Source organism: Hyperolius riggenbachi, chromosome 8 (assembly GCF_040937935.1).
Source record: "Hyperolius riggenbachi isolate aHypRig1 chromosome 8, aHypRig1.pri, whole genome shotgun sequence".
Classification (NCBI taxonomy): Eukaryota; Metazoa; Chordata; class Amphibia; order Anura; family Hyperoliidae; genus Hyperolius; species Hyperolius riggenbachi.
In genome coordinates, this window is record NC_090653.1 from 154,832,759 (window position 1) to 154,859,995 (window position 27,237).

General features: G+C 45.0%; 1 long non-coding RNA gene across 1 annotated transcript in view; it reads right to left on the reverse strand.

The window, feature by feature from the left end:
• LOC137527138 (uncharacterized) overlaps positions 1-14,261 on the reverse strand; it is a 127,816-nt gene extending 113,555 nt beyond the window's left edge. The window contains exon 1 of the long non-coding RNA XR_011023136.1: positions 14,181-14,261. This is a non-coding gene — a long non-coding RNA (uncharacterized lncRNA). The remainder of the gene's footprint in view (positions 1-14,180) is intronic.
• Positions 14,262-27,237: the final 12,976 nt, after the last annotated feature.

The window sequence follows — 27,237 nt, forward strand, 5'->3', positions numbered from 1 at the left end:
ATTATATTGTATTGTGCGTGGCTGAGGGTGACCTTTCAAGAATCCCCCTTGAAAATCCTGGGTTTGCCCCTGACTATTGTATAAGAAGAGTATCTCCAGTATGAGAGCCCAAAACTTGCGTATACTATCAGCACTTCCAGAACTGACTAGAAAATCACAGATAACCCAATTATTGAAGCTAGAAAAGTGGTCAGCTATACACAGGAAGACAACTATGCCCCCTTATTACACTAATCATATAACATAACTCAACTAGTATCCTTAGAACTAGAACCTTTATGTAACATCTGAAACTGTGGCGGCTGCGGATACGCAGGCTATACCCGCAGCCGCCTTAGTTCCCTGTTCACAGGCCTTATCCGTCCCGGCGGCGTCCAGCACGCCGGGAACGGCATTGTCTTTTGCTCATAGGGTCTCTGTATCGCGCGGGCGCGGAGAAAGGACCTTTATGCTGGAGGAAGGCGCGTCAGCCGACCTGCAGGTCGGCTGACGTCGGGAGTGACTCGTGCCGCTCGGATTGGCTGAATGCTAGGGGGCGTGGCGCTGGGCTCTCCTCGGCTTCTTGGGCCTTCACGGATCATTGGCGGCTTGTCTGCTGTTGCGAATACACTTGTGTTAGCGCTCAGACCTAGTGAGGTTGCAGTTGATGATTGATGTATATGCAGTGTTTGCGATATACATCTATCTATAGTTAGTTATTATTACATTGTACTCTGATAACCTGTGTATGATTCTGGCTACTCTCTGACCTTGCTAGTGCTAAAACGATTCAGTACCTCTGCCTTTCTGACTTAAGTTGCTGAACCTCCGCCTGATATTAACTATTCTCTCGCCTGCTGATTTTGTACTATCGAACCTTGCCTGTCTGACTACTCTACTCACCAGTGGGCCCTTGCCAATGGTGAGGTGCTCTAGCTATTAGAACCTACCAGTCCCTCTAGTGAGGTTCAGACTTACTTGCATAGCTCCAGTGACTGATAGTACCTTGCCAGCGCCTCTGGCAAGGTCTAGTTAAACTATTCCGTCATTTGTGCTGCTAGTACCTAACCAGCTCCTCTGACAAGGTCTAGTTAAACTATTCAGTAATTTGTGCTGCTAGTACCTTACCTGCTCCTCTGGTAAGGTTTAGCCAAACTTCATTAATTCTTTCATTATTAGTACTTTGCCAGCTCCTCTGGTAAAGGTATTGTTATTTGTGTTGGTAGACCCTCCAGCTCCTCTGGAGAAGTCTATACTGTTGCACCAAACACCACACCTTACTCTCTCAGCTAGCTATACTAGTATTATTGGTGATACTGCAGATCACCACATAATCAGGTATAGCGTCTATTATTGGTGATTCTGCAGATCACAAATAATCAGACGTCTGAGTTGCAGCACCCAATCGTTACACTTTAGAGTTTACCAACATGTCCCCAGATACCCCGCTGCAGACACCTCAACCATCTATTTTTCCATGAACCTATTATATAACACTAGGGCTTCTGGTCCATTCAGCTGTTGATGAGTTTTAAAAATGGACAAATGCCTAAGTAAATGCACCATTTTAGGCCATGTAAAATAACATTAACCACCCTTTTATGATGTGTGAAAATTTGTCAGTTTTCTGCCCTAGCCAACAGTACTAGTGCATTCCTTTAAAAGGAGAGATCACAAGTTCCAGCCTTGCTCTAAAGCCTGGTATGCACTTTTAATTATGATTGGCCAACGACGGACCAATTTTTTTTTATAATAATCCGAACATTTGTATAGCGCTATTCTCCTGTTGGACTCAAAGCGCTCAAGAGCTGATGCCACTGGGATGCGCTCAAGCCCCGCCCCCTTGCACAAAATGTCATCACTTCTGTAACTAAAGCTTTATTCCAACCACTATTGCAGTACACAAAATCTCTTAAAATCGCTGATAAAACTCAGTATGGCAATTCCTGACTGTCATAATTCAAAATGGGAAATACCAACTCTGAATTCAGAATTTTGTTGCACTCAGCAATGTATCCATCCTATTTAGGTATCTGTTTAGAACCAGGTCAGCAATTAGAATTTTCATAATCTTTAAGTAAATATCCCCGTTAAGGACAATGATGTTTTGGTGTCCTTAGGTAATCAACATTTTGCTATTGGACCCCATATATTGTCTAATGTCATCATAGACATTGGGCTCTATTCACAATAACATGTGCGGTAACCCTTTTTTTCCCTGGTACATCCATGGCAGCATACAATTGGTTGACTCCTCCCCTCTCAACCCTGATAGGACACCATATCTATATAAATTTTCAATACAGAGGCCATAGCCATTTTTTTTCTGTCCTCTCTCGGACCTATAGCTATTACTATTATTATTAATCTTGTATATTATTTTCTACTAGGTTTGCGACACACAGGTTTTACCCCTTTTCCTGTGTAAGTTCCCCAGTTGGTATCTAAATGAACCTGATGGAGGAAAAGCATACTATGTAAGCTTATGCATTTAAATAATGCTGGCTGCTCTGGCGTTTTAGCTGTCTGTTTGAGCGGGGACCGGAGGTCTAAATTAGGCTTCCTAATTGTCAGCACAGTGTATCATGTTTTTTCTTGTGTCCACATAGGTTTCCTACTCTATGCTTCGCTAGCGCTTATAGTTTTTGTATATTATCTTACTGGCTTCTCGTTCTCCACCGCCGGGTGGGCGCAATGACACTTCCGGGTTCTGGTTCCTTACCCGGAAGTGCTTGCCGCTTGTCCATTGGCTTCAGAGTTCTGGCAGAGATGGACGGCGGCCATCTTTGACGCTGGCAGACAGAGTCATATCAGTAGCTGGTTTTCTATTGGTCACCTCCACTATTTAACCACTTGAGAACCGCTTCCAGCCGATGGGCGGCGGCAAAGGCTGGGCCTAAACGACCGCAATACGCCCATCGGCGGTGGCGGCGGCGGGCGTGGTTATGCGGCAATCGAGTCATTCGTGACGTGATCAGCCGCCGGCGACAGGCTCCGCCCCCTAGCTCTGTAACCCGCCGGCCGTTCGGAAGCGCCGGCGTGTTACTAGCTGCCCGATCGCTGCTGACAAAGTGTATAATAGGCTTTGTAATGTATACAAAGCCTATTATACAGGCTGCCTCTTGCCCTGGTGGTCCCAGTGTCCGAGGGACAACTAGGGCAGGCTGCAGCCACCCTAGTCTGCACCCAAGCACACTGATCTTCCCTCTGATCGCCCAAAGCACCCTTCATACCCCCCCTGCCCACCCCCCAGACCACCGTTTGCACCCAATCACCCATCAATCACTCCCTGTCGCTATCTGTCAACGCTAATTTTTTTAATGCCCTAAACTGCCCCCTGCTCCCTCCTGATCACCCCCCACCCCTCAGTTTCTCCCAAGACCCCCCCCCCCCTGTGTACTGTATGCCTCTATCTCCCCTGTAATAACCCACTGATCACCTGTCAATCACCTGTCAATCTCCCATCAATCACCCCCTGTCACTGCCACCCATCAATCAGCCCCTAACCTGCCCCTTGCAAACAATCTGATCACCCACCCACACCATCAGATCGCCCACAGACCTGACGTCAGATCACCTCCCAAGTGTTTTGTTTACATCTGTTCTCTCCTCTAAACACCCACTAATTACCCATCAATCACCCCCTGTCACTGCTACCCATCAGATCAGACCCCTATCTGCCCCTAGGGCACCCAATCACCCACCCACACCCTCAGAACGACCTCAGACCCCTCCAGACCTCCCCCCCTGTGTACTGTATACATCTATTCTCCCTTGTAATCACCTGTCAATCACCACCTGTCACTGCCACTTATCAGATCAGACCCTAACCTGCCTCTTACAGGCATCTGATCACCCTCCTACACCATCAGATTGCCCCAGACCTACCCTCAGATCACCTCCAAAGTGCATGGTTTACATCTGTTCTGCCATCTAATCACCCACTGATCACCCATCAGATTAGACCCCTATCGGCTCCTAGGGCACCCAATCACCCGCCCACACCCTCAGAACGCCCTCAGACCCCAGCCCTGATCACCTCGCCAGTGCATTGCTTGCATCTATTCCCCCCTCTAATCACACCTTGAGACACCCATCAATCACCCCCTGTCACCACCTGTCACCCCCTAGCACACCTACCCATCAGATCAGGCCCTAATTTGCCCCGTGTGGGCTCCTGATCACTTGGCCAAACCCTCAGATCCCCCTCAGACCCCCTCCTGATCACCTCCCCAGTGCATTGATTGCATCTATTTTCCCCTCTAACCACCCCCTGAGACACCTATCAATCACCTCATGTCACCCCCCCCCCCCCCCCAGCACTCTTATCCATCAGATCAGGCCCAATACAACATGTCATCTAAGGCCACCCTGCTTATGACCGGTTCCACAAAATTCGCCACCTCAAAGACCACCTGGCATCAAAATTTGCAGATGCTTATACCCCTGAACAGTCATTTTGAGACATTTGGTTTCCAGACTACTCACGGTTTTGGGCCCGTAAAATGCCAGGGCAGTATAGGAACCCCACAAGTGACCCCATTTTAGAAAAAAAAGACACCTCAAGGTATTCTGTTAGGTGTATGATGAGTTCATAGAAGATTTTATTTTTTGTCAAAAGTTTGCGGAAATTGATTTTTATTGTTTTTTTTCACAAAAGTGTCATTTTTCACTAACTTGTGACAAAAAATAAAATCTTCTATGAACTCACCATACACCTAACGGAATACCTTGAGGTGTCTTCTTTCTAAAATGGGGTCACTTGTGGGGTTCCTATTCTGCCCTGGCATTTTAGGGGCCCTAAACCGTGAGGAGTAGTCTAGAAAACAAATGCCTCAAAATGACCTGTGAATAGGACGTTGGGCCCCTTAGCGCACCTAGGCTGCAAAAAAGTGTCACACATGTGGTATCGTCGTACTCAGGATAAGTAGTATAATGTGTTTTGGGGTGTATTTTTACACATACCCATGCTGGGTGGGAGAAATCTCTCTGTAAATTGACAATTGTGTGTAAAAAAAAAAAAAAAAATCAAAAATTTGTCATTTACAGAGATATTTCTGCCACCCAGCATGGGTATGTGTAAAAATACACCACAAGACACATTATACTACTTCTGAGCACGGCAGTACCACATGTGTGGCACTTTTTTGCAGCCTAACTGCGCTAAGGGGCCCAAAGTCCAAGGAGCACCTTTAGGCTTTACAGGGGTGCTTACAATCAGGCACCCCCCAAAATGCCAGGACAGTAAACACACCCCACAAATGACCCCATTTTGGAAAGTAGACACTTCAAGGTATTCAGAGAGGAGCATAGTGAGTCTGTGGCAGATTTCATTTTTTTTTTTCACAAGTTAGAAGAAATGGAAATTTTTTTTTTGTCACAAAGTGTCATTTTCCGCTAACTTGTGACAAAAAATAAAATCTTCTATGAACTCACCATGCCTCTCTGAATACTTTGGGATGTCTTCTGTCCAAAATGGGGTCATTTGGGGGGTATTTATACTATCCTGGAATTTTAGCACCACATGAAACATGACAGGCGGTCAGAAAAGTCAGAGATGCGTCAAAATGGGAAAGTTCACTTTTTGCACCATAGTTTGTAAAAGCTATAACTTTTACCCAAACCAATAAATATACACTGAATGGATTTATTTATTTTTATCAAAGACATGTAGCACAATAAATTTAGACAAAAATGTATACAGAAATTTTACTTTATTTGAAAAATGTCAGCACAGAAAGTAAAAAAAAAAAAAAGTTTTTTTTGACAAAATTCATGTCTTTTTTGATGAATATGATAAAAATTAAAACTCGCAGCAGCAATCAAATAGCACCAAAAGAAAGCTGTATTAGTGACAAGAAAAGGAGGTAAAATTCATTTAGGTGGTAGGTTGTATGACAGTGCATTAAACCGTGAAAGCTGCAGTGGTCTGAATGGAAAAAAAGGCTCTGGTCCTTAAGGGACGAAAAGACTGTGGTCCTCAAGTGGTTAAGCAACCATTTTCGCTGCAGCTTGCTCGGACTCAGTGAGGGGTATGCTGGAGAGCTAATCTCTGGTCTCTGGAGCTGCTGCGGTGCATTTCTATTCCTGTTAATAGTAAGTTGCTCTCTAAGTTGCTTTTCTCATCATATTCTTAGAATTACTTCTTTTGCTACTTGCAATGCTTTTTGCTCCTTTCTTTTTGTCTCTTTTCAGAGTGTGCACTGTGCTGGACTGTCCCTAGGATGCCAGGATCTAAACATGTGCAAGGATCTAGCAGGTAAAAAAAAGGGGTATTATAATGCCCTAATATATGGATCCTTAAACAGGTATCTTCCATTTATACTTGCCATTCTGTTTTTAGTTCCTACAGATCTCGGAATGACAGATCAAGGTCTAGAAGTTACTCACACTCCAATACGCCATATACTTCAACCCGTTATGACAGTGTCATCCGCAAGACATGACCTTCCAAGACATCGGAGTAGATCCCGTTCTCCGCCTAGACAGCAGACGAAAGTCTCTCAACCACGTCCGGCAGAAACAATATCGCAGCCTAAGCAGGTGGAAACGATGCAACAATCATCATCAGAACAGCCATCAGACTTGTCGCAGGATCTGTTGTCTATTAGTAGACAAACGATAAGAGATGAGCTGGCAGCACATACAGCGGCTTCTATACCAGTGCAAGAAACTACGTTGACAGCATCAGTTCCAAACTTGGATACGGAAGATGCTCAAAAAGATTCGCAAGAGGAGTATGAACAAGAGGAACAGGAAAATATATCGTCAAACTTTCAGTTTGCTCTTGTTGAACCCTTAATCACAGCAGTAAAATCTGCCATTGAACCGGTGGAACTTCCTGAAGATCCTAAGACTGTAGCAAAGTACTATCCACAGTTGAAAAAGAAGTAAGTGTCATTTCCTTTAATGGTGGAAATTAAAGAAATGATCTTGGCAGAGTGGGAACATCCCGACAAAAAACCGTCACTCCAAAATCTACTTGTCCGGTGGTGGATGCTCCCGTATCCAATCTAGTCAGACCCTTAACGCTTCCTATGGAAGATTCTGTTTCTTTTAGAGATGGTCTCGATAAGAGAATAGACAACGATCTCAAAAAGGTTTATTTTTCTGCAGCTGGGTCCTGTAAATCCGGAATAGCTTTAACCTCTGTGGCGAAGGCCGTCAAGGTCTGGGTGAAGAATATTGCAGATGTGGTTCATGCAGATGGGGACAAAGAAGAAAATTCTGGCTGTTGTTCAAGATATTAAAATAGCTTCAGACTTCGTTGCCGAAGTAGCCATAGATGCTGTGAGGGCGTCGGCATGAACAATTCTATACTCAGTAATGGCAAGAAGAGCTCTCTGGCTCAAGTCGTGGGCAGCAGACCCCAATTTAAAGCAGATGTGGTGCAAAATACCATTTTGGGCCTAAACTGGAAGAAGCTGTAAAGAAGGTTACGGGGGGGGGGGGGGGGGGCAGGGGAAATCTGCCTCAATACCACAAGATAGAAGACTTAGAAAGCAAAGATTTCTGCAGAGACCACAATATCAACAAAGGTTTAAAGAAGTGAAAACATATAGACCAGGGAAAGAGTTCCGTAGGAACTGGAGAGTTAACCAACCGAGTACATCAAAGGCGGGCAAGCAAACTACCTCTATTCCTCATACTACCAATAAGCATTTTTGACAATTCCCCTACCCAGCTCTGTCGAGTGGGAGGGCGCCTAGCTTCTCACATTCAGAGTTGGAAGAAAGTAGTAGAAGATCCGTGGGTAATTTCAACAATCTTGTACGATCACACCTCAGGATATCTTCATTCCCACAAGACTGCCATCAATAGAAGAAGTCCTTTTACTTTTTCGGGAAGAGTTACTGGAACAAAAAGTAGTACAGGAACAAAGATTTATGGGAGTATACTCGCCAATCTTTTTGGTTCCAAAAAAATCCGGTGGTTGGAGGTCATAGACCTATGGCATCTGAATCAAACAATACAATTGGAAAAGTTCAAGATGGAATCTCTACAAACAATTATATCTGTAGTACATCCTCAAGATTTCATGAGTTCAATAGATCTTCGCGATGCCTATTTTCATATTACAATCCATCGCAACTTTCAACAGTATCTAAGGTTTACAATAGCAGAGTCTCATCTACAGTTCACAGCACTATCAACTTCTCCTCTGACTTTTTCGAAGGTACTACAAGCTGCAGTAGCTCATTTTAAGAGAAAGACGAATCAGAATCTACAATTATCTCGACGATTTGCTGTTGTTGGCACAGTCACAAGAACTTTTGAAAGACCTACAAGTCCTAACGCATTTTGGATGGTTAATAAATCAAGAAAATAGTCACCTGTCTCCTTCAACTTCCCTCATTTACCTCGGAGCCTTATTCAACACAGAACGTGGCACAGTGTCACTACCCCAAGCCAAAATGGTAACCTTAATTCAGAGAGTAAAAGAATACCAAAGCCTAAAAACCATGGCAGTTTCTAGGGCTGTGCGGCCCGTGCCACTGCCCTGGGCGCAGAGGAAGGGGGTGGGGGGGCGCTGTGATGGCGGGGGGGAGCCGGAGCCGTGGGTTACTCACCTCCCTGGTTCCGAACCCCTGCTCACGCCCTGCTGGTCTCCTCTCTGCAATGTAGCCGCTGATACACACACTGCTTCCTGTTAAACAGGAAGCATCGTGTGTATCAGCGGCTACATTGCAGAGGAGGAGACCGGCGGCTAGTGAGCGGCGATCGGAACCAGGGAGGTGAGTAACTGTGTATAGCAGCGCTTCCCTGCCCGCTAACTCTGCTGCAGTCCGAGGAGGGAGCACGGAGAGCGGCCTGGACAGAGGGAGGGGGAGGTCGGGCTGCCCTCCTCACGGCTCCGGCTCCCCCCCCCCACCATTACAAGGGGGCACCTACCTACTTAACCTGGGGAAGCTACCTATCTAAACTATACTGGGGGCACCTACCTAATCTAACCTGTACTCGGGGGCAGCTACCTACAGTGGGTTGCAAAAGTATTCGGCCCCCTTGAAGTTTTCCACATTTTGTCATATTACTGCCACAAACATGAATCAATTTTATTGGAATTCCACATGAAAGACCAACACAAAGTGGTGTACACATGAGAAGTGGAACAAAAATCATACATGATTCCAAACATTTTTTACAAATAAATAACTGCAAAGTGGTGTGTGCATAATTATTCAGCCCCCTTTGATCTGAGTGCAGTCCGTTGCCTATAGACATTGCCTGATGAGTGCTAATGACTACATAGAGTGCACCTGTGTGTAATCTAATGTCAGTACAAATACAGCTGCTCTGTGACGGCCTCAGAGGTTGTCTAAGAGAATATTGGGAGCAACAACACCGCGAAGTCCAAATAACACACAAGACAGGTCAGGGATTAAGTTGAGAAATTTAAAACAGGCTTAGGCTACAAAAAGATTTCCAAAGCCTTGAACATCCCACAAAGCACTGTTCAAGCACTCATTCAGAAATGGAAGGAGTATGGCACAACTGTACACCTACCTAGGCAAGGCCATCCACCTAAACTCACAGGCTGAACAAGGAGAGCGCTGATCAGAAATGCAGTCAAGAGGCCCATGGTGACTCTGGACGAGCTGCAGAGATCTACAGCTCAGGTGGGAGACTCTGTCCATAGGACAACTATTAGTCATGCACTGTACAAAGTTTGCCTTTATGGAAGAGTGGCAAGAAGAAAGGCATTGTTAACAGAAAGCATAAGAAGTCCCGTTTGCAGTTTGCCACAAGCCATTCGGGGGACACAGCAACCATGTGGAAGAAGGTGCTCTGGTCAGATGAGACCAAAATGGAACTTTTTGGCCAAAATGCAAAACGCTATGTGTGGCAGAAAACTAACACTGCCCATCACTCTGAACACACCATCCCCACTGTCAAATATGGTGGTGGCAGCATCATGCTCGGGGGGTGCATCTCTTCAGCAGGGACAGGGAAGCTGGTCAGAGTTGATGGGAAAATGGATAGAGCCAAATACAGGTCAAACTTGGAAGAAAACCTCTTGGAGACTGCAAAAGACTTGAGACTGGGGTGGAGGTTCACCTTCCTGCAGGACAACAACCCTAAACATAAAGCCAGGGCAATAATGAAATGGTTTAAAACAAAACATATCTATGAATTAGAATGGCCCAGTCAAAGTCCAGATCTAAATCCAATCGATAATCTGTGGCAAGATTTGAAAACTGCTGTTTACAAACGCTGTCCATATAATCTGACTGAGCTGGAGCTGTTTTGCACAGAAGAATGGGCAAGGATTTCAGTCTCTAGATGTGCAAAGCTGGTATAGAGATACCCTAAAAAGACTGGCAGCTGTAATTGCAGCAAAAGGTGGTTCTACAAAGTATTGACTCAGGGGGCCGAATAATTACGCACACCCCACTTTGCAGTTAATTTGTAAAAAAATGTTTGGAATGATGTATGATTTTCGATCCACTTCTCACATGTACACCACTTTGTATTGGTCTTTCACATGGAATTCCAATAAAATTGATGCATTTTTGTGGCAGTAATGTGACAAAATGTGGAAAACTTCAATTCCGAATACTTTTGCAACCCACTGTATCTAACCTATACTGGGGGGCACCTACCTATCTAACCTATACTGGGTGGCAGCTAGTTAATCTAACCTGTACTGGGGGGCACCTACCTAATCTAACCTATACTGGGGCGCAACTACCTATCTAACCTATGCTGGGGGGCAGCTACCTATCTAACCTATGCTGGGGGGCAGCTACCTATCTAACCTATGCTGGGGGGCACCTACCTAATCTAACCTATACTGGGGGGCACCTACCTAATCTAACCTATACTGGGGCACAACTACCTATCTAACCTATGCTGGGGGGCAGCTACCTATCTAACCTATGCTGGGGGGCAGCTACCTATCTAACCTATACTGGGGGGCAGCTACCTATCTAACCTATACTGGTGGCACTTACTTATCTAACCTGTATTGGGGGGCAGCTACCTATCTAACCTATACTGGGGGGCAGCTACCTATCTAACCTATACTGGGGGCACTTATCTAACCTGTATTGGGGGCACCTACCTAGCTTATACAGGTGGCAACTATACTAGCTACCTATACTGGGGGCACCTACCTAACTAACCTATACTGGGGGCACCTACCTATCTAACCTATGCTGGGGGCAACTATACTGGCTACCTATATTGGAGGCACCTATCTAGCTAACCTGTACTGGGGGCACCTACTTATCTAACTTATACCGGGGGGTGCCTGCCTAACATATACTGGGGGCAACTATACTGGCTACCTATACTGGAGGCACCTACCTGGCTAACCTATACTGGGGGCAACTTTACTGGCTCACCTATGCCTGGCCACCTATACTCGGGGGGGACCTATAGCTGGCTACCTATACCAGGGGGGCACAATTTTTACACCCTCGCCCTGGGTGCATTTTAGCCTAGAAACTGCACTGCTAAAAACCATGACTGCAAGGCAATGCCTGCATTTGTTAGGACTACTAACCTCTACAGTAGCCCTGATAAGATGGAGTCGCTGGCACATGCGTCCTTTACAAATAGGTTTCCTGCTTCAATGGAAAAAAAAGGATTATCAACAGACAATTTTGATAACGTCTCATAAGAAATTCCTTGAGGTGGTGGCAAAACAAGACCAACTTAATGAACTGTACTTCGCTGGCACAAATACGTTGGATAGTAGTAACGACAGACGCCAGCCAGTCTGGTTGGGGCGCAACCTGCGAAGGTGTTGCAGTACAGGGGACTTGGACTCAACAGATTCCAACAGTTTCGAATGTTATTGAACTGAGAGCTGTTTTTCAGGGCTCGTCTCCACTAGTGCGGTGCGAATCACCGGGATTCCACCGCTGGCGAAATCGCACGTGGATGCGATTCCGCGTGCGTTTTTTGCTGCGATTTCGCATAGGCAGGGTATATGCGAATGTAACCATGTCACTGCCTGGTTCAATTTACATTCGTTTTCATGCGAATTCGCGGCAAAAACGCATGTGCGTTTTCCCTATCAAATACATAGCCTGCGAATCGCCTGCATTCCACACACAGGCGAATTCTGCAGGCTCTACCGTGCCGAAAAATCCTGCACAGAAAAACGCAGGAAAAAACTGCATAACCAATACAAGTGGAAACAGAGCCATCCACTTGTATTGGTTATGTGAATCTGCATGCAGACAACGCATGCGGATTCGCTCTAGTGGAAACGGGCCCTCATGCTTTAAGAGCCTTCAAGGAAAAGATCTACAAAAAGTCAGCGTGCATACAGTCAGACAACAGGACAGTGGTGTCGTATTTACAGAAACAAGGAGGTACAAAGAGTCTAACACTATTGAGAATTCTTTCCCCATTGATGATGTGGGCCGAACTCAATCTGAAAGATCTCAAAGCTTATTACATACCAGGCAACCAAAACTCCCTGGCAGATTATTTGTCATGAACGAGTCTGAACAACGCAGAATGGTCTCTGAATATGGAAGTGTTCCAGACATTAGTACAGAAGTGGGGTCTTCCCCTAGTAGACCTTTTTGCAACCAACCTCAACAACAAATTGGAAACGTTTTACTCCAGGTTCCACTGCAAACACTCAGCCAGAGTAGATGCTCTTGTAATGCCGTGGCTGAAGTTTGTCTATGCCTTTCCCCCAACGCCTTTAATAACCAGGTTCCTATTGAGATTGCGATCCTACCCTACTGGCCCAGGCGGCCCTGGTTTCCGCTAATATTTCAAATGTCGACAACAGTTCCATTCAGGTTACCGCTGAACGAAGATCTACTGTCGCAAGGGATGATATTACATCACAATCCGAAAACACTCCATTTAATGTAAAGTGGCTCTTAGCAAAATGTACCCCCCAAAGAAAGCCTAATTAGTGGCGGAAAAAACAAGATATAGATCAGTTCATTGTGATAAGTAGTGATAAAGTTACAGGCTAATAAATGGGAGGTGAACATTTCTCAAGTGAAAACGATGGAACGCGAATGGGTTAAAAATGGAGATATTTTGGCCGGTATTTATCACTACCTAAATTACCTCATGCGGTAACTCATTGTGAATAGAGCCCATTCACCTTCACTGGTAAAAAGAGAGTTCAGGCACGTGTAAGAGAAATAAGTGGACCTTATCTAGCAGTTGCAATCAATTTTGAGCTTAAGTTTCTAATACAATAACTTATATAATAAATCCACTGTGTTTCTGCATCCTCCTGTGTCCCTGCGCACATGTGCAGCATGCAGGCGGACTTGGGACAGCAGCAGGACGGGTGCAAGGGAGCGGGTGTGTGCGTGCACGGAAGCACATCTGTTGTGGGGGAGAGAAGGGTGTGTGTGTGGTGTCGCAGCAGTACCCCAGCGCCCATTTTTAAAGGGACTGGCTGATTTCTAGTTCTGTCAGTAAAATGCAAAAAACATTCACGCAAGGGTCCCAGGTTCTAAAATGCATGTGTTGCAAAATAAATAAATAAAAACAGTGCAAAATGCATTCAAACACTACAACACTGGGGCGGGCACACACACAAAAATGTATCACTGCAACTTCAATAGCACATAAGCTGTGCATTAGAATTGCAGTTCTCAATCTATCCAGGGTGAATTAAAAAAAATGATAATGAATAAGCACCACAGCAGGTGCAAGCAATAATCTAATAAATTCAAATCCCAGGTACAAAACATGTAATGTTGCAAGTACAGCAGTACCACGATGGCCACACAAGAGTCTATCACTGCAGGTATAATTAGTAGGGATGATCAATGAGATGCAGTATTTCCAAGTTGATGCAGGATTATGTACATTTGAATGCAAATATATGCTACTTGAAAATGAACCAATTAAGTCCCACCAAGGTTTAAATTGATTGGCCCATTTTCAAGCTGCATACATTTGCATAAAGATGCACATAATCCTGCATGTTCCAATGGTTGGATAGCAATAAAATAAGCATCTAGAATGAATTGTACGCTTCTAATGCAATTTCCTGTCACAATTCATGCGAGGACCCAAGGTTTGAAAAGCGCATATGTTGCAAAAAACAACAGCATGATTTTCTGTCATCAACAACAGCACTATGGAGGGCAAACACAAAAAATGTTTCACTGCAGATTCAATCAAGTGAAGTATACAGCTTCAATATCTAAAAAATACTCTGACATGTAGTACAAATCCACCCCAAGGGGTGTACAATCAAGTCTCACCCCTCCTGAGTTTCATGTTGGTGGTGTTCTGCCTGGTTTCCTGTCAGTGCTGCAGCACAAACATTCATCCAATACAATCAGTGGCTGGCTCTGCTTTCCTGCACTCTAGACTCTACCTAATTCCTGTCATGTGGCTTTGGTGTCATCAATCATCAGCTGTGCTGGATGAAAGAGAAGACCACAAAAACAAAGTTTATTCGCCTACACACAAAATATGATTACAAGCTACACTGGAACTGAGTTTTTAGAGATTAACTCTGGATAGACTGAGGACAGTAAAGGGATTGCACTTAATTTATGTGGGGTTGAGGCTGCATACTTGACATGGTTGAAGCTGTAGTGAGACATTTTTGTGGGTTCTAGTCTACTTTAGGGAACCCAGCCTCAGGGAAATTCTGATAACATGACTGGGTTGACAGAACCCTCTCAAACGACTTGGTTTCCAATAGACTATGACCACACAATAGGCTCTATTCACAATCAGCAGTTCGGTATAAGCATTTTGGATGGTAAAGTACCTCTTGCTGTATTTTACACTTTTTTTTCCCCAAATTCACAAAAGTTTTCCCCCATGAGGCAGAAGTTCGGTAATTTACCGAACATACATGCCTCAATTCACTAAGCCCCTGCCGGTAAGTGTCACTTACCAGTCTTCTAGCAGGGCAGCAGGAAGGCAGGGAGCTGTGTGTGTGAAGGTGCATACACACATCAGACTATAGTCTTTGGAAAATGAAAAATCACAGACCTATCTTACCACCCTTCATGTAGTATGAGAGCCATACCTTCACAGTCTTTTCGGTACTTATCCGTTAGCCGGGCGCATCCGGCAGGTGGCGACAAAACTCCACCAGAGTTACATCTTTCCCTACTATCCATGTCGGCCTGGAGGGGGAATAGTGATTAGCGCCACCTGCCGGATGCGCCCGGCTAACGGATAAGTACCGTCTTTTCTATGGCGCTAAACTCCCGATCAGAAAAAAATCTTTTTAAGATGCTGCACACAAACATGCTGTACAGACACAAAAGATCAGTATCTACCAAAATAAATGTTCCAGCCAACGATCCGTACCTGCAAATTGCATTCATAGATCCATGAGATCTGCAGATCATCATACACACCTTGTTTAACTGACATTCATCTGCAGATCAGATCCACCAGGATGGATTTTCAGATCTGCAGATGATTGTCTGATCTGCAGATGAATGTCAGTTAAACAAGGTGTGTATGATGATCTGCAGATCTCATAGAGTATGAATGCAATTTGCAGGAATGGATCTTTGGCAGGAACAGATCTTTTGCAGATACTGATCTTTTGTGTCTGTACAGCATGTTTGTGTGCAGTATCTTGCAAAGATTTTTTTCTGATGGGGAGTTCAGCTCCATAGAAAAGACTGTAAAAGTATGGCTCTCATACTACATGAAGGGTGGTAAGATTGGTCTGTGATCTTTAATTTTCCAAAAACTATAGTCTGATGTGTGTATGTGGCCTTAACTCAGATGTTTTCTGGACTGTGCATACGGTCATCCTTTTAGATGCCGCCCCAGACATCTAAAATCCAAATTGAATGACCTTAAAAATAAAAACACAGCAAGAGGCATGCTCTCATAGGGCTGGTGAACACCGAGCGGCTTTCTTGGCATTTTTGCAGCCTGCAGATACGCTTGGTCAGTGTATCTCAATGGGGTGGTTCACACCAGGGCGGGAGGCGTTTTGCTGAAACACATACTCCCGGGGTGAGGCATTTTTTGGATTGCGGAGGCGTTTCTGCCTCCAATGTAAAGTATAGAAAAAACGCAAACTGCTCTGAAAAACGGCAGTTCAGAGCGGTTTTGCAGGCGTTTTTGTTACAGAAGCTGTTCAGTAACAGCTTTACTGTAACAATATATGAAATCTACTACACCAAAAACGCTTCCCAAAACCTTAAAATGCTAGCTGAAACGCTACAGAAAAATAAGAAAAAGCGTTTCAAAATCTGCTAGCATTTTGCGGATCTGCTAGCGGGTTTTGGTGTGCACCGGGCCTTAGTGAGTACTGCCTCCACAGTTCACCCTCGTGCAAAACACACACCGTCCGAGGGAATAACTCCCACCATGAGTGAGGGGATTGACACAGCCCCCCTTTCATCCCCGCTCACTGGATAAATTATTTAAACTTTGCATAACACTCTCAACGTCGTTCTCCAGCATCTATAAAAACCATGAAACTTTCATAGTGTAAAACTGTTTTATTATGCGCCCAAATGGCCCCAAATAAAAACTGCATACATAGGTATACTTGAACAATTACATATAACCATACCACTCCACTCCGGTCCCGGTCACTTCTCACATGTCCCGGTTCAGCAGTACTAAGAAGTTGATTAACGTGCGTCCTCCTGGCTCCGCCCTACATGCATTTTGTCACATGATTTGTGACTCATCAGGGTCTGGGAGTCACAAATCACGTGACAAAATGCGCGTAGGGCGGTGCCAGGAGGACACACATTAATCAACTCCTTAGTACTGCCGAACCGGGACATGTGAGTGGAGCGGTATTGTTATATGCAATTGTTCAAGTATACCTATGTACGCAGTTTTTATTTGGGGCCATTTGGGCGCATATTAAAATGGTTTTACACTATGAAAGTTACATAGTTTTTATAAATGCTGGAGAATGGCGTTGTGTCAATCCCCTCACTCATGGTGGTAGTTATTCCCTCGCACAGTGTGTGTTTTGCACAAGGGTGAACTGTGGAGGCAGTACTCATTATGAGAGCATGCCTCTTGCTGTGTATTTATTTTTAAGGTCATTCAATTTGGATTGCCTGTGTATGGACGTCTGGCGCGGCTAACCTGGTTGAAAATTATCTGAGGGCTCGTTTCCACTATTGCGGTGCAGAATCGCCTGGATTCCACCGCTGTTGAAATTCCATGAATTAGCATGCGGATGCGAATTTTTACGCGTTTTTTGCCGCGAATTCGCATGCGAATTCGCATAGGTGAGGGTATATGCGAAATTAACCATGTCACTGCCTGTTTGAATTACATTGGTACCTATGCGAATTCGCATGCGAATTCGCATGAAAATTCGCATACCATAGCCGCATGCGAATTTCCTATTAAATACATTAGTGGCGATTCGCATGCATTCCACTCGCAGGCGAATTCGTTGGCTCTTTTGTGCGTTTTTTTACCGCTGAAAAAAACGCACCTCAACAACGCTACAGTGGAAACAGGCCCATCCACTTGCATTACATGTGCGAATCTGCATGCGTTGGACGCATGCAGATTCGCGATAGTGGAAACGAGCCCTGAGACTTGTCCTCATATATAGTCAGCAGCCGGCACTAAAAGAAAATGAGGATATCAGAGACTGAGCGCAACATCACAGTGATACATCCTTTTAGATGTGTTGCAGCCACCAGGGGGAGCTCTTCTATGTGCTAAAATACAAATATGCACATCTAAAGGGATGCAGGGATGCCCACAGAATTGTTAGCTTCTTCTGCATTGATACACTGAAAGACCCAGCGGCATCCCTGTCGCATCCAATCAGAGTGAGAAGCAGGCTGTGTGGCTGCCTGGCTCTCGCCAAAGGCTGTCTGTTAAAGGATACCACACCCCACAGGCTGTGGTAAAATAAATACAGCATGTGTAGGGGAAAAAAAAGTGAGTTGGGATGGACGGGAAGCGGGCACTTATTATGAAAGTGCCCGCTTCCCGTCCATCCCAACTCACTCCCCCTCCACTCTCTCTCTAAATCGCCGCTCCCAGCGTGACTCCAGCTAGCATGTCACGCTAGCTTTATTAGTGGAGCGCACACGCTGGGCAGGGAGGAGACGTGGGAGTGTCCGATCTTCTGCCGTCATGATGCGACGGCAGAAGGGAAGATGATTGGACATACTGCGCATGCGCAGAGCAGTATGTCCGGGTCAGGGGTCAGATGAGTCGGCCGGTACCGGGAGCTGTAGCAGACGAGCGGGACCCGACGGCTGGGAGCGAGGGGAGCGGTGAGTATGTCCTTTTTTTTTCCCTACACGTGCTGTATTTATTTTACCACAGCCTGTGGGCTGTGGTATCCTTTAAGTTACCGCACAGAGACAGCAGGGGGAGAGCCAGTTATCGGCTGCTGTGAGCTGGAGAAAAATTGAGAACACTTTTGGCCGGTAAGTGACATGCAGAAATCTTTGTAAATTGACATTTCTTGACAATTTCTGACGCCAGGAGCTATGCGCCAGTAGCGTGTATGGAAACCCGCCCGGAACTTTCGGACACCGTGCGTAGGCTGCAACAGGACAGGTAATGTATAAATGCACACATAGGGGGGAAACATTTATACATTGTGAAGGCGGGGGTTTCGTACTCTCGTTGCTCGTTCCGAAATCGGCCTCCGTACTGCCGCACACCCGACCAACCAACTTCGGCCCGACAACTTGCTGCATGCGCGATCGGCCATGCGACCAATTTCCGTCCCGAAACTGGTCGCTTTGTCAATCGGTAGGCAGACAGAGACACGGAAGCTGCTGAGTTGATACATTTCTCCGTGTTCTGCTCTACTGCAGCTGCCTGGGAGGTCTGTGTGTCTCCATTCACTTACATTGTTATCGCCACATCAGAGGCAGCGGTACTTCCCGACCTCACACCGCTTGCGGTGATCTTCATGAATTAACATTTTGCTACATTTGTTCCGATAATCACCGCACAAGGCGGTGATTTATCCCTCTGCTCGGTAGTGTCATTTTTTTCATGCGGAAAGAGCCTTTATGAATGCTGACTTTGCTGAGTGTTCGGTAAAGTCAGCTGTTTTAAGCATTTCCGCATGCGGAAATGCTTTATGAATGATAACCTAAGGGCTCGTTCACACTTTGCCCTTTTTTCGAGCACAAGCGATTTTCAAAATCGCCCCCCAAAACGCTTGTGCAATGAATCTCTATGAGAAGGTTCGTAACAGCACGGTTCGTCCGCTGTGCGTTCAGACCATTTTTGGGGTGACTTTGCTATAATGGAAGGTATAGGAAGAGCGCTAAACTCTCGCAAAATCGCTTTGTGGGGCGATTGCGCTCACGTTTTGGAGAATAAATACACTATTTATTATTTACCAGGTCAAAGAATTCACTTCCTGACTTGTGTCTCGGGAAAAGCGCTTAGAAAATTGCTTTTCACAAAAACGGAACGCCAACCCAAGCACGGGAATCGAAAAAAATTGCATCAGAAAAACCCCAACACGAACGGAACGCAATGTGAACGAGCCCTTAGGCTTTGTTCACATCTAAAATCAAAATCACTGATGCCAGCAATTTTTTATTTTATTTTTTGCACAATTTTTTTCCCCCTCCCGGCACTTACTTGCACTTACTTGATTTTGTGTAAAGCGCTTTTCAAAGTGCTTTTGCAGAGCGATTTGGTTTTTCACTTCCTGGCGAGGAAGTGAACTCTTTACAAATGTATTTATTTTTAAAAGCGATGGGGAAATCGCTATACCAAGTGCTTTTTCAAGCGTTTTGTGATTTCCCTATACCTGCCATTATAGGCAAATCGCCCCAAAAATGGTACAGGCAGCGCTTTGGTGAGCGCATCGGAATCGAATTGCTCAGCTGTGAACACTCTCATAGGGAATCATTGCACAAGCGCTTTTAGGGTTATTTTCAAAATCGCAAAAGCGCTTAAAAAAATTCAAAAAAGCCGTAGGTGTGAACAAACCCTTACCGAGCAGGGCTTAGTGAATTGAGGCATGTTCCTTCGGTAAATTACCGAACTTCTGCCTCATGTGCAAAATCGGTACTTATCCGTTAGCCGGGCGCATCCGGCAGGTGGCGCTGTTGTAGCGAATTTCGATGCGCTGGGTTGTATCTAATTCCATTTATACTTCAATGTAGTACTGTGTGAATGGAAGCGCCGCAGGTGGCGCTAATTACATTGATACGTTGATAACAATACAGTGTTAATGGCAAAGAATACATTGTATTTGAAGTGGCTGGCACTTTTACATGGAATTCAAATGAAGGCGGCGGCAATGCAGATGAAGCCGCCGCCTTCGTCTGTTCTTCTTCTCCCCCTTTGCCCTCCTCTCGCTTCTACAATGCTGGCAGCCTGCGGGGACATGTGTCTCCCCCCAGAGTCGTTCGTCGCGGCAGGGAATCCTGCTTGTTTCCTTGCGACGAACGACTGTGGGGGGACGACAGGCGTGCCCCCCCCCCCCCCCCCCCCAGCTGGCAGGGTTGTATAGTTGAGAGAGGGCAAAGGGGGAGAAGAAGAACAGACGAAGGCCGCGGCTTCATCTGTTACATTGCCGCCGCCTTCATTTGAATTCCATTAAGTGCCAGTGCCGGCCACTTCAAATACAATGTATTCCTTGCCATTAACACTTTATTGTTATCAACGTATTAATGTAATTAGCGCCACCTGCAGCGCTTCCATTCACACAGTACTACATTAACTAAGTATGAATGGAATTAGATACAACCCAGCGCATTGAAATTCGATACAACGGCGCCACCTGCTGGATGCGCCCGGCTAACGGATAAGTACCGCAAAATCTTTAGTGAATTTGGAAAAAAGGTGTAAAATACTGAATTAGGTCTTTTTTTTTTAACGAACTGCCCTTTGTGAACCTTTTGCCCTTTTTGTTCGAAAATTGTGTACAATCCATTTTAGCAGTTAATACTTATTTTATTGCTATCTAACCACTGGAACTGAGGTTTTTTTTTAGATATTAACCATGCATGGACTGAGGCCATTATAGAGACTAGATCACAATGTATGTGGGATTGAAGCTGCAAGTACACCTGAACTAAGAGGGGTGCTGACTTATTTTTATTTATTTATTGCCTTGTAAATAATACCAGTTGCCTGGCAGTCCTGCTGATGTCTTTGGCTGCAGTAGTATCTAGAACACACATCTGAAACAAGCATGCAGCTAATCCAGTCAGACATCAGTCATCATCTGATCTGCATGCTTGTTCAAGGTCTGTGGCTATGAATATTAAGGACAGAGGCTCAGCAGGACGGTCAGGCAATCTGCATTGTTTAAAAGGAAAAAAATGTCAGCCTCCATGTACCTCTCAGTTTAGGTGTACAGAAGGAAGGGAGACTGCTACACTCACATGATATCCCAAATGGGAGCAGGGAGTTGCAAAGCCAAAAGTCCAGAAGTAGTGATAAGCGGAGCAGTAGATGGCTCCTTAATCATAGCTTGCAGATACATATATTGCACAGGTTATATAGCATGCAAGCCACACCCATATGGGTGTCCATCTAGGCCTTAAAGTTACAGACATCAATTCTAAAATGGTGTGAACCAATACATTGTACATAAAACTACATGAAAACACATGCAGAGTCACATCATATTGTCGCAAATCAATTATTGTGGAACAATTATTTGTATTCATATATGTGAGACAGCTAGATAACTATAATATAATAATAATATGTGACTCTGCATGTGTTTTTATGTAGTTTTATGTACAATGTATTGGTTCACACCATTTTAGAATTGATGTCTGTAACTTTAAGGCCTAGATAGAAACCCATATGGGTGTGGCCTTGCATGCTATATAACCTGTGCAATATATGTATCTGCAAGCTATGATTAAGGAGCCATCTACTGCTCCGATACGCGTGAGCTTTTTTCCTGTAACATTTTGATATGGAATAACTCAATAAAGACTTTTCTATTTTGCCCTACCATCTGGTGCAGCGGGATTTTTATCACTACTTCTCAGTTTAGGTGTGCTTGCAGTGATAGACCCTTGTGTGCGGCCACCATGGTGCTGCTGTACTTGCCACAGTACACATTTTGCATCTGGGCTTAAACCCATTAGATTACTGTTTGCACCTGCTGTAGTGTTTATTTATTATTCAAGCTTTGTTTTTTTAATTAACCCTGAATGGACTGAGTACTGTGCAGGGATTGCAATTCACAGCTTATGTGATATTGACGTTGCAGTGAGACAATTTTGCGTGCAACCGCCTTGCTGCTGCTATTTTTGCAACTTACACATTTTTAAGCCTTGGGAGCCTTGCATGAATGTATTCTGCATTTTATTGACAGAAAACTGTGCTGTTGCATTTGCAACATATGCATTTTAAAACCTGGGAACCTTGCATGAATGTGTTTTTTTTTTTGTTTTTTTTTACTAATAGAATATTACATTGGAACGTTGACAGTTGGTTGTAGCTGCTAGATAAGGTCCACTTCCAGGTGCCGCAATGCTCCCTTTTTACCAGTGTTTGACATTTAGCACATACAGGATAGGGTTAGGTACTGGCTGCTATTCTATTTGTTTATGACGCTTCCAACCTATTTGTATATTGACCTGTATTTGTAGTCATACTAAACCTAACTGACCTGCTTTTGTGAAATTGTGGAAAGTGCAGGCCTGGCCATTAGCCTCCTGAGGCTGGGAGCACACTTAGCAGAATCACATATGTTTTCCTCATAGCATATGGTGGAAAATGCATGCGATTCTGCTAAGTGTGTTCCCTGCCTGAGACTGGCAGCACACTTGGCATTTTTCTGTGTTTGCGATTGCGTTTTGCTTTTAACGTGTTTTTTGGTGCATTCGTGGTTGCCCTTTTTCAATGGCGTAAAATACAGAATCATTATTATTTTATAAAAAGCGCATGTAAAAATCCAATGAAACGCACTTCTTCTGCATCTCCAATGAAATACATAATGTGCGTTTTAGATGCATTTCAAAGAAATATGTCGCAAGTTGTGCTATTTGAAAAACAGAGAGATAAGCATTTGTTTTTTTATGCAGCCCATAGGCTTTCATTATGCGCAAAAAAGCATGCATTTTCCACAAGGCAGGCCATTCTACTTAGTGTGTTCCTAATCTGAGGCCTGGGGCACACCAAAACCCGCTAGCAGATCCGCAAAATGCTAGCAGATTTTGAAACGCTTTTTCTTATTTTTCTGAAGCGTTTCAGCTAGCATTTTGCGGTTTTGGGTAGCGGTTTTTGGGTAGCAGAACTCAGATATTGTTACAGTAAAGCTGTTACTGAACAGCTTCTGTAACAAAAAGACTGCAAAAACCGCTCTGAACTGGCGTGTTTCAGAGCGGTTTGCGTATTTCCTATACTTTACATTGGAGGCAGAAATGCCTCCGCAATCTAAAAAATGCCTCACCCCGGGAGTATGCGTTAAAGCAAAACACCTCCCACTCTGGTGTGACCCACCCCAATAAAATACATTACCCTAGCGTATCCGCAGCCGCAAGCGGCTGCAAAACACCTGAAAATCCCGCTCGGTGTGCACCAGCCCTGAGAGATGAGAATCATGGGGGATCCATGCCTGTTCTAAGCAGGCCTATTCTCTCTAATTAATCTAGCTCACAGATGTTCTCAAATCTTTGTATTTGGTCAAAGTTATGCTGACCACACTTTAAGGCCCAGTTCACACCAAGATCGCAATCGCTTCGCAATTTTACTAAGCTATTTTGGACAGCGATTTTCAGAGTGATTTTTTAATAAATGAGCATTTTCACACATTCATTCATGCTAAATTGCTCCAAAAATGCTACATGTAGTGCCTTTGCAAGCTGCTGTGAGAACAACCTCATAGGGTTACATTAGCCAAGCGCTTTTCAAAGCGCTCTTAGTATGAACTATCCCTAAGATGCAAGTATATGATAAACTAATTGAAGCAAAAAAATTTACTGCATGTAGATAAAATCAAAAGGCAATTCTTGAGTTCAAAAAATTCAAAATCACACTTTATTGTATCAAAAAGATTATCAAAATGTAAAACTTTTTTATTTATATAATAAATATTCTTCATAACATGAATGTAGAAGATTTTTCTTTTTTGACAGATAGTAGACACAATATGCTTTGTTTAATGAAACAGTACATTTCAGGCAACGACACTAGTCTGTTTCGGGTTGCTAACCCTTCATCAGGCCTTTACAAAGCAACAAATATATCTACAGATCAAACAAACATACACAAATTAAAATCGATCGAATTATACAAGAAAATGAATAAGGAAAAACACCAGAGTGAAAAGCTAGGTAAGTCAACTAGAAGAAGTTGTTAGCAGAACATGATGAAAAGAACAGATATACCCACTCCAAGTTAATGGTTAGGAATTAGTTCAATGGTGAAAAAAAGGAAGCATTCCACATACAAGATAAGATATAGAAAAGCAGCAAGAAGAATATGGGAAACATCAGATGTAAGAAGAATAAGGAATCCATATATAGTCAACACACTGACCTTTAGGCTGGTTTCACAGTGGGACGTTACAGGCGCACGTTAGAGCAGCCTGTAACGCAGCCCACCGCACAGTAATGAAAAATCAATGGGGCTGTTCACAGTGCTCACGTTGCGTTACATTGTAACGCTGCGTCACAAGACAACGTACTGCATGCAGTACTTTAGACGCGGCTGAGCCGCGTTAGACTGCTTGCACATGCTCAGTAATCTTGTGGAGGAGCGGAGAGCGGCCAGGCACATGGCTAATTAATATGCACTGCACGTTGTGACGTGCAGTGTTTACTTCCTGGAGCGGCCGCTCTGTGCGGCGATTGGCCTGCGGGACCACGTGATGCCGCATGCGCACAAGAGTGCGCATCACGGCATCACTGACGCCAGAGTGAGCTGCACAACGCGGCTCACTCTGACGTCCAGATCCAGCACCACCAGGCGTTCCGTTAAGGGGGACGTTATGCGACCTTAACGCCCCCTCTAACGCAACGTCCTGGTGTGAAATTAGCCTTAGAATACAACATATATAGTCTAGAAAATTGTTGGGGCATCTGTTCCCACCAGACACAACCCGGCACCTGTTGGCAATAGCAAAAAAGAACTACAATGGCCAGTAAGGCCAGAAGGCTGAATTGATGGATATACAAGATTGTTTTTGAAATAAAACACTAAATATTAAAACAAATACTAATTACAGAGAAGACACATATCTCACAGGGGCCAGAGGGAAGAATTGTCAATTCATTCCAGAAAAAAAGCCATACACCAATAGATTTTATTTATTGTATTTATAAAGCGCCAACATATTACGCAGCGCTGGACGTTTAAGTTACAGACAATATTTAGGGGTGACATACAGCAATATGACAATACAGGAATACAAGAAAAACCAGATCACACAGCACAATACGAGTACAAGGTAATGCTTAGTCAGTCACTGGATGGAGCATGGAGATTAGGGCAAGTTAGGTTCACTCAAATGCATAGCATGGGTTCACAGTAATGGTGCATGATCAGGTAGGACACAAAAGGAGGACCCTGCCCAAAGGCTTAAAATCTAGAGGGAGAGGTAGGGACACGAAACGTAGGGAACCAGAGTTCAGCTATGGGTTTAGAGCACTTGTAAGGGGTAGTAGGCCAGAGTAAAAAGGTCAGTTTTGAGGGCCTTCTTGAAGATGTTGAAGGAGGGGGCTGCCCTAGTGGGTGGAGGTAGGGAGTTCTATAGTGTTGGAGCAGCTCTAGAGAAGTCCTGGAGGCGTGCATGGGACTGGGTGATGCGGGGGGGGGGCGCTCAGGCAAAGTTCATTGGAAGAGCGGAGTGAGCGGCTAGGTGTGTACCTCTGAGTAAGATAGGAAGTGTAGGTCGGACAGGTTTTGTGGACAGATTTGTAGGTCAGACACAGCATCTTGAATGTGATTCTGGACTGGATAGGAAGCCAGTGGAGGGATTCACAGAGGGGAGCCGCTGTGGTGGAGCGATGGGAGGAGTGGATAATTCTGATTGCCGCATTCATGATGGACTGCAGTGGGACTATTCGGGTCATAGGGAGACCAGACAGAAGGGCATTGCAGTAGTCAAGGAAAGGAAATTATGAGCGCATGGATGAGGAGTTTGGTGGTGGCAGAGGTCAGGAAAGGGCAAATCTTACAGATGTTAAGAAGGTGGAAGTTGCAGCACTTTATGAGGTTTTGGAGGTGGGGAGTGAAGGAGAGTGGGGAGTCCAGGGTGACACCCAGACAGCGGACTTGAGAGGTAGGGCGAATGGTAGTGTGGTTAACAGTGACATGCACATCTGGGAGGTTCATGGATGGCCGGGGTGGAAAGATCCTAAATTCCGTTTTGTCTAGATTTAGTTTCAGGAACCTAGCAGACATCCAGGAGGAGATGGCTGATAGGCAGGAGGAGACCTTGTCCGTGGTAGTGGTGGATATGTCAGGGGTGTGGCGGTAGATCTGGGTGTCATCTGCATACAGATGATAGTTAAAACCCATGGAGGAGATAACCTTACAATGGAGGATGTGTATAGGGAGAACAGTAGGGGGCCAAGGACCGAGTCTTGGGGGCCCCCCACCGAGAGGTGGTTGGGGGATGACGAGGACCCATTGAAGGAGGTTGTAAAGGAGTGGTTGGAGAGGTAGGATGAAAGCCAGGTCAGGGCGAGATCGTGATCGTGAATGCCCATGGACTGGAGGAGTAGGGGATGATCTACTGTGTCAAAAGCTGCTGGAAGGTCAAGGAGGAGGAGAATAGAGTATTTCCCTTCAGCTTTAGCTAAGGCAAGGTCATTGACCACTTTGGTGAGAGCAGTTTCAGTTGAGTGGGCAGGCCGAAATCCAGATTGCAGTGGGTCTAGCAGTGAGTTGGCATTGAGGTACTGGGTCAGGCATTTGTGAACCAGACGCTCAAAGAGTTTTGAGGCAATGGGGAGGAGGGAGATAGGGCGGTAGTTGGAGGGTAGCGAGGGGTCGAGGGAGAGTTTTTTGAGCAGGGGTAGTACAGTGGCCTGCTTGAAGTCTGAGGGGAAGGTGCCTGTGGATAGGGAGAGGTTAAACAGGGTAGTGAGGACTGGGGCCAATTCCATGAAGTGAGGCTGGAGTAAATCAGATGGGATGGGGTCAAGGGGGGGGGGAATTAGTGGTATGGGAAGTCTGCAGTAGGTGGTTGACTTCCTCAGTGGTAGTAGGAGTGAAGGAGGTGAGGGGAGGATAGGGTGGTGGAGGAGCTGGTTGGAAGGGGGTGGGAGGTGAAGATTGAATATTTCCTGACGGATGGAGACAATCTTATTGGTGAAGTGGGTGGCTAAATCTGTGGCAGAGAGGGAGGAAACGGAGGGTGGGGGGTGGGTTTAAGCAGGGAGTTGAAAG